This window comes from Papaver somniferum, chromosome 10 (assembly GCF_003573695.1).
Source record: "Papaver somniferum cultivar HN1 chromosome 10, ASM357369v1, whole genome shotgun sequence".
Lineage (NCBI taxonomy): Eukaryota > Viridiplantae > Streptophyta > Magnoliopsida > Ranunculales > Papaveraceae > Papaver > Papaver somniferum.
The window spans coordinates 155,343,452-155,350,567 of NC_039367.1; the positions used below are offsets into that span (position 1 = coordinate 155,343,452).

The 7,116-nt window shown below is 35.6% G+C and overlaps 1 long non-coding RNA gene across 1 annotated transcript; it reads right to left on the reverse strand.

Annotated features, from left to right (window-relative positions):
- Positions 1–2,297: 2,297 nt before the first annotated feature.
- On the reverse strand, positions 2,298–4,833 carry LOC113317831. The gene is made up of 3 exons (XR_003344046.1): positions 4,775–4,833; positions 3,159–3,268; positions 2,298–3,016 (listed from the first exon to the last, which is right to left on the reverse strand). It is a non-coding gene; the product is annotated as an uncharacterized LOC113317831 (long non-coding RNA).
- Positions 4,834–7,116: the final 2,283 nt, after the last annotated feature.

Here is a 7,116-nt window from a genome sequence, read left to right on the forward strand (position 1 = left end):
TCAATACCAAGTACTTTACCTAGTTCTGATTCTGAACCGAGATTAGAAGAACCTAGAAGTGAAGAAACTAGGATCACTGAATTTGAACCTAGATGCAGTAAAAGAGCTAGGACTGAGACAAAAGATAAAAATCCCGACTTTGAATTTTACGCTGTAGAGGAAGAACCTTCTAATTTACAAGAGGCGTATAGTTCTGCAGAGTCTAGTTTCTGGCAAGAAGCTGTAGATAATGAATTGGATTCTCACATGTCTAATGGAACTTGGCGTATAGTAGATTTACCTTCTGGTTGTAAGCCTATAGGTTGTAAATGGTTTTTGAAAAGGAAATTCAAACCTGATGGAACAGTAGATAAGCACAAAGCTAGACTGGTTGCTAAAGGATTTAGGCAATGAGAGAACGTAGATTTTTTTGATACTTATTCTCCTGTTACTAGATTAACATCTATACGTGTTTTGATTGATGTTGCTGCTGCTCATAATCTTGTTATTCACCAAATGGATGTTAAAACTGCTTTTTTGAATGGTGAACTAGAAGAGGAAATTTACATGGAACAACCTGAAGGTTTTGTAATTCATGGACAAGAACAAAAAGTATGTAAGCTAGAAATATCTCTTTATGGTTTGAAACAAGCTCCTAAACAATGGCATGAGAGTACTGCGGCTATCAGAGTAGTAAAGAATTGTTATAATAACAATAAGAATCGACAGATACGTCGAAAGAACGACACAGTTAGAGAATTTCTCACAACTGGTGTTATTAGAGTAGATCATGTAAAGTCTGAAGGAAATATAGCTGATACTTTGACGAAAGGATTAACAAGAGAAAAGGTATGGCATATCTCTAAAAGTATGGGACTTTTTACCCGTGAGAAGTTGAGTCATTTGTAATGGATACCCAACCTAGAAATAGGTTCAAAGGGACTAGACGAAGTTATAAATGATATGATAGAGTCATGCATTCCCATAGCATGATATCCTGAAGTGGGAAACAGGTTGAGTTTTTTTAACTCTTAATGAAGTCTATAGCTCTTAAGTTAGAGTGGGATACACAAGAGTATTCTTGATAGACTCACCTATACGAATGTGAAGGTGTGGCCGCCTTCTATGAGAAATTGGGAATTTCTCTAGATCATTTGTTAAAAAAAGGGATAAGCACATAGCCTCAATGTGCGAACTTAAGGACTTTACTCTAGATATAGTTGTGTGTGTGTTAAATAATCTAATATTAGTTAGAGTTCAAGACGCAAGTCACTCTAGTCACCTGGTACTTAGAAAGTTTAACACTATGCAAAGGTTCAAGTGGAAAGGCACCTTTGCAGATGCACAACTATACAACACTTGCTCAATGTTTTGAAATATAAGTGGGGGATTGTTGGGGTATGTATATTTAAAAACATAATTTTGTAATATTATACCAAACTTAGAGAGATAGTGTGGTGGTATTATTTTGGGCTTCCACACTAAAGACTTGGGTTCAAGTATCACCCCATGCATTTAACCAGGTATATTTATATATCTATATTTATTTAATAAAATCCGGGAGAGCGGGGCGTTGGGGTCTTGGGAGGTCTGTGATTCAAAAACTTTTTTTTTCTTTTGCACATCTGACTTTTGGTTTTGAAAAACGTTTATGGTAATTATTCTCTAATTAATTGTCTTTAATTTTGACAGTATTTTCTGCCCGTTTTCTTACTGTTACGGAAAGTTAATTGAGGGGAGTTACTCAAAATTTATTTTCATTAAATTTGATTGATTCTCTTGAGCTATATTAGACTAGTTTTGCAGAGGATGTAAAAACAGAATTTTACATCTATTTTTGAGTTCTAAGCAAGTGTAGAAAGAGTATTGTGATTCGATTTCTCATGTTGCAGAGAAATCGAACAAGAGAGTATCAGCTGTTTTATCCCATAGGTTTTTCGACAATTTTGACTGCTAGCACAATCAAAGAGGCAGAGTCGCGAAATACCTTAAAGATAGCGACCTAGTCCGCGACTCGACTGTTTGAGATTTATTTTGTTTTTCTATATTGTTTCCAACAGCTTCTTTTGGTGATTCCTGCATGTGGAGTAGTAATAAGCAAGGAGAATAAGAATAACAGTATAGAGAAGAAAATATGGCTTCTTGATCTGTAACTACTGGAAACCCAGTAGTACACCCAAAAGAAAAGTAACCAAGATCTAAGACATGTTTTTATAATATGAACCCCAAAATGTTTATTGATGAATCATACAAAGAAATCAAAGTACAAGTTCTTAAACACAAGGAAACCCTAATATCCTCTAAGCAAAGCTCTCCCTGCTCAACTCAAAATCTCTCCCTTACATCTTTTCCAAGGACCTTTACTTATAGGCCAACTAACCCTAATGGAGTACAACTCATTTTACTTCGCCATATTCTCGCGGAGGTGCCCTTTACTTCACCCGGATCATTTTCTATAAAGTTTTTCCCTTTCTTTCGCTACCCTCGCATGGACTTGTCGGGACATCTGTCTCTTTTCTTGCTCCATAATTTATCTACTTTGTGACCTGTCTTTTCAACCAAGTTATCCTACTTCGCTTTTCCTGACTTCGTCCTTGGTGACTTTCTGGGTACTCCAATCTGGTCCTTCGAATCTTCGTGTGAGTATCCCTGCCTTTGCTCTTACCTTCTCTTTTCTTCGTGTGATTGGTCCTCGGAGAGATAACGCTGACATCTGATTTGACAAGTCTCTGACTGAGATCTTGGCGTGAGATTTTCTACCTCTTTACGTCGGAGACGTGGCAAACCTGTTTCGTGTACCTACATTTGGTCCTTTGTAACACACATTCCCCTAGGAGATTACATCGTGATAAGGTTCTATCTCGCACAAAGATGATACTTCATCAAATAGCCAATAATGGCTACTCTGACCTGATTTGACAAGTCACAGATGAGGATTTTCGGGGCACGGTACATGGTCTTTTGAACGGATTTTCGTGTCTTCCCTATGTCCACGTGGCGATCCATATTTTGGTATCCACATGATCAGCTTCAAGAACTAACAGCAAATAGACAATGAGAAAAAGAAAGAGTACAACAAACTATCCGAGAGAGAAACAAGTAGACTGAATGACTACTTATAATAAAGGGGTAGTTATTTGCTTATTGCTCAGGGGATTCTACAAGTTTAACCAACTAACCTGAACAAGCCCCGTTTGTACCTTCGCTGCACCAAGATTGCACACCAAAAGGCCACCCTTGGTCATATTTCACACATTATCTGCTGCTGCTGGTGCGAGATTTTTATACTCTGGGTCATAACTCGTGGCAATCAGATTAGAAATATGGGAATGAATACCAATATAATGTTCAGAAGCGTACTAAATTGAAACTCAACCATTACCTCTATTAATACAAGAAACTATCCAGCGGAATGTCATTTAGGAAACCTAACATAACAGCTAAGGAGGTCGCATAATAGCTATTTATTTAGGTATCTCTTTAAGGAGGTAGCATAATATTAATTGGGTACCACTTAAACAAAGTTGCATAATATAAATTTGGTACCTCTTTAACCCGGTCGTATACTATTAATTGGGTACCTCTTTAACAAGGTCGCATAAATTACAATGACATCTTATTTTTTAGTGTACTATAATTAATCAGTACTGATACTAATTTGGTAATACTACAAACAATATCTTGTAATTATATATGCAGGACGATATGCCACCTGAGCAGGAAGGTTCAAACAGTGTGTGGAAAGACAGAATTTGGACTATGTTAGATAAATATCAAAACTAGGGTGTAGTGCTGCATTAACACGGATGCCATATGTATACCATACCACTGCTTATCAATTGACAGACACGAAGAAGATGCGCAGTACATAAAAATTATGCAAGAAAGAATACAGAGAATCTACAACGAGCAAACTTGCACTATAAGTCCAACACATCGGATGAAATCCTTCTAATTAGGGCATTTAATTTAGATATATCTGTTGTTCCCTGCCTTTTTTCATATGATCACTGATCTTATGTCATGAAATGTAGGAATAGGACATCGTTATATCTTAATATCTTTGCTTGTCACTTCCCTATATCAAACCAACATTTTCAATTAGAGATGGTGGTGGTGAAGTTGTGGTAGCAATGTGAAAGTGACAGCAACAGTTCAACTGATGGAACTTTGGGCACAACAAGGACGTGTGGTAATGGCACCAAGGGAAACAAGCAGTTGTGGAAGTTACTAGTGGATGATGGCGTTGGCCATTAACCGCATGGTAAATGACAGTGGTGGTAGTCCCAATTGAGGTCTCTCAAGACATGAGTGAGAAATAAAAAAGAAAAAGCATTTCACTATGACTATACATAGAGAAGTTTAATAATGAATGTACGCATATCACAATGACTTACTTTCAAACACTACCAGACACAAAATTCATACGTAATGATGTTGTTAATGCTTGAGGAGCCAAAAATTCCATTTACATTAACTCTACAACAGTTCTACACAAACTTAAAGAACGTATAGAACTTGGACCATGAGGCATTTAAAGATACAACGAGATTTTTAAAATGCCAGGCGAGGAAGGGAAAGAACACCGTGTCTCAATCCTTTCCCGGTTCATCAAGTGTTTTTATGATCTTAATGATTATAAAGGGCAATTTAATATCAACTTTATATTCGATGCAACGGAACATCTCTAAGCAGACTGATCCAAATTCAACCCTAATTAAATTTCACTGGGTCATTTACAAAAACAAATAAAGTCCATTAAACAAAATGAAGAAAGAAAGTAAGAAAGTCATACCGAAATCGCGACCAGCAATACAATTCCAAGTAGGACCATGTTTCTTATCAAATTCCTTCTTGATATACTCACTCTATGTCTTTCTCGGCATTTGACAAAAAAACCCAAATCTCAAATTGAATCTTTGTTAATAAAAACAGTAAAAGAGATAAAGGGGGTGTTACAGAGATGGTGAATTCAATGGCTTCCTTCTCCTTTTGATGATAGCAACCAAAAAACAAGTGAAAGATGAATAGTGATTTTATCACCTGGCGGATTCCCCACCATCAGCACTCGATCGAGAATATAAGAAGATCGAAATGAGTTATAAAAGAGGAGCTTGTCCCCTCCTTTACCGGCGGTGCTCTTTATCATCAACCATTTTAATATATTATTGTCCTTCCTCTAATACAAGAGTTTTCTTAATTTTGTTGGATCTCCTCCTTTTCTTCTTCACAATCTCATTAGGAATAGTAGTATCCACAGTCTCATTAGGAACACTAGTATCCACAATCATATTAGCCACATCTTTTTTGCTTGACCTACAATCCAAGACCAAATGTCCCACAATTTTGCAATGCCTACAAAATTTTAGGAATCTTTTGAATCTCCATGGATTGTCAAAAACCTACATCACTACTATCTTCACTATCTCCCACCCAAACTCGCTATGGGGTCTTATAAGCAAGTCCATTTCAACTAGAATACTAGCAAAGAAACCAAAATTCATAGAAAGAGTGTTTTTATCTACCTGGATGGGAAACCGATATTCTTCCTGTTTTATTAATGTGCAAGTGGTTGTACACATGTTGGTCGATAATGTCTTTGGATATCGACTTGTACACATGGGTCTGCATGTTTATGGTACACATGCTATTTGTTATTGTGCGTATGTTGATTCTTTTTATTGTTTATTTTTAGGGATATAAGTTCAAAATGGTAGAGCGCCCAAGCCTATCACAAGGTTCACGAAGGTTGATAGTTCAAATCTATTTGAGTTTCCATGTTATGTATATTTAACATGGATAACATTATTGGTGCTTAGATAGGACGATTCAAGTTGTATGTGGGGTACGAACTGGGGCACCTTGTCTTGTATTTGGATTTTCTGGATTTTTAGAGATGTATACATGTTTGTACACCAATGTAAACTAAGATTTTTAAAATATGAGAATTATATAGTCATATGGGTACTCTTTTTGTAGCTCTCGGAAAGTGCTTTCCTAATATATAAATTCTGTGAATTTTCGGTTCGAAAGATGTGTTTTAATTTTTTTTTGGATATTATTTAAAATTGCTGACATTATCATGAGTCACTTGGACTAAACTGTAAATATTTGGGCTTATTGTAAATCAGGAAGGTTATATATATATTTTCCATATTTTAAATAGCTTTTGGATTAAATTGTACCTAGTTAACTTTTGCATCTGTGTTCATGTGGATCGATAAATTTATGGGCAAAGTACTCCTTTGTATTAGGAGCATCTCTTATTGAAGAAAAAGAATACAATCAGATTAAATGGTCGGCTTTTAACTCCGGATTTACCATCATCTCTCCCTTATACATAAAATTATTTTATATGTCTTTGATGTTTATCGCTCTTTCTCTTTGCGATCTACTTGTAATTGATGTTCTTATTTTTATTAGGGTTTTAATTATTTTATATTTTGATTTTTTTGTTATTCTTGTAAGCAAACATGCATGTACTCACGATTTTGATTTGAATGAATTGAAATATGTTGATTGTCAAAAAAAAAAAAAAAAAAGAACTTTGAATGAACTGATTCGTACTTTTTGACGCGTTTATGGATTAAACCGTTTTTTCCCGTTATGTTTTCGTACACTTGTAGCCTTAATAATCGAAATATTTTCTTAACAGGGGTACTACTTTGGCCAAAATTTTGACCGATGGATCCTGCAAAGGTGACTTGAACAAGGTATGTTAATGATTTGGAGACATTGGATGAGTGTCGTTCTTCTCCCCCGAGTCAAGTGCTAATTACTATCCTTAACATTTCAAGGCCAAGCTTATTGCCAAAGCGCTAAAATACAAACCCGTTACTCCTGCTATTTCAAAGAGATCGGGGCGTAAGTATGTTCTCATTATAACTTCAGTTCATTGTTTCTTCTGTCACTGTATAGTTATAGCAAATTGGGTTATATGATTGGAATTCTACAGTGTTTTCATTGATCGGTACAGTGTGTTTCAAATTAATAATTTTTTATTTTGAAGCATTTTCAAACTAATTATGACAGTGAAGTGTTCAATATGATTTTTATTGTTGATTTTTTTTTTTCTTTTTCAAAATCAGTTTACTCATTTATAAGCTCTGAATGAAACTCTCGTTTTCGCCTCGCCTA